Below are 1,765 nucleotides of genomic sequence, written 5' to 3' on the forward strand. Positions count from 1 at the left end.
ATGGACAGGGAGGCCTGGCGTGCTGCGATTCATGGTGTCTCAAAGAGTCGGACACGACAGAAAGACTGAACTGAACTGAAAATACATTTAAATCAATAATCAACAGAAAAAAAAAAGTATACCAAATATAAAATTTCCAAGAAATATACGTGAATATTTGTTTATACAAATAAGTACATAAGTTGAATAGAACTATATTAATAGTTGGTAAAACATACAACTAAATTATAATGTGACATATGTTTCCATGTTTTGAATAATAGTGTATATATTGGCAATCTCAAGGAGAAACCTGTGACAAAATATAAACATTTTAGGTGATTTGAAAATATACAGAGTGCATTCAATTTTTATATTATTTTCCAGTGAGAAAATAGGAAAATGAAATAAAATGTTGTAGGTATTAAATATGAAAATGTCAAACCTGCCCAGAATGTCTGAGTAAAGTACATGACAGAATAGCTGTCAAAGTACCTCAGTATGATGTCAGACTCAAAATAGACACACAGTACATATTGTATCCCTCTATTTAGATTTCAAATTGCCTTATGTATTTAGAAATTCTAGGTGTAACAAACTGAAAATCTTTCTGAGAACAGGCAGACTAAGTTATATAAGAAAAGAAATATGGTTGCAAGAAGATATAAAGTGGTGAGTGTTATGATAAGTGGAATGCTTACATCATCAGTGCCGCTTTACACTTACAACTGTGTATGTATAACCTCATGAAAATTAGGAAATTTGTAGTTTTACTTAAGGTCCTTAAATTTTTAAAACTTTCTTTCAACAATTTAATTTTACTTTCAACACTATTAAGGACAAATAATACTCATTTGTGGAACAAATCAGTTTGCAGCATCTGATTTTTGTGATATAATAAGTTGATCATGGTTATCTTCATGTTCTATGATCTGATTGTATTCCCAATATAGAAGGGAAATTTTCTTAGTTATTATGTTAACTTAAGTACCGACTGATTAAATAAAAATGCTCACTGACAATGAAGGATATAAGAATTGTCAATATGGTGCTCGCTTCGGCAGCACATATACTAAGATTGGAACGATACAGAGAAGATTAGCATGGCCCCTGTGCAAGGATGACACGCAAATTCGTGAAGCGTTCCATATTTTTAAACAAAAAAAAAAAAAAGAGAAAAAAAAAAAAAAAAAGAATTGTCAATATGACATAATGGAAAACCAGAAAAATAGGATTCTATTATAAATACCTATTACAATAGTGATAATATAACTGATTTCTTTGGTGTTCACGTTCCATACCTGCAAGTGAAAAGAGTTTGACTAGAAGATATATAAGACCCATTTCAATTCTCAAGTTTTATGGTGAAAATAAAGTGCTAAAATTGCTTCTGAAATTGCTCAAACCATCATAGTATTAGTACAACTAAGAAATAAATTCCCTAAAGGTAATCATTATTTATTATTTATCTTTGTAATTTTGTAATCAAATACTGGCCTCCGAAAAAGGTAATATGTTCCATGCCCCTAAAATATGTACCTTGATAAGCTTTAAACTGAAATTTTGCATTGCCATGAAAATTTGGCAAATTATTTATATCTCCCTGCATGCACAATTCTGAGTAAAAGTATAAATGAAGTATGTAGGAAGATAAAAAATATTCCTAATGGACATTGTTTTCTCCACTGAAATATGATCCATACTCATCCCAGCTAACAGCTTTGTATCATGCAAGGTAATTAACACATGAGTGAAAATAATAGAACTAAAAAAAACCCCTAATTCT

The 1,765-nt window shown here is 30.2% G+C and overlaps 1 non-coding gene across 1 annotated transcript; it reads left to right on the forward strand.

Annotated features, from left to right (window-relative positions):
* Positions 1 to 1,027: 1,027 nt before the first annotated feature.
* Positions 1,028 to 1,134, forward strand: LOC122428534. The gene has a single exon (XR_006265752.1). It is a non-coding gene; the product is annotated as a U6 spliceosomal RNA (small nuclear RNA).
* The last annotated feature ends 631 nt before the right edge of the window (positions 1,135 to 1,765 follow it).

Source organism: Cervus canadensis, chromosome 26, assembly GCF_019320065.1.
Source record: "Cervus canadensis isolate Bull #8, Minnesota chromosome 26, ASM1932006v1, whole genome shotgun sequence".
Classification (NCBI taxonomy): domain Eukaryota; kingdom Metazoa; phylum Chordata; class Mammalia; order Artiodactyla; family Cervidae; genus Cervus; species Cervus canadensis.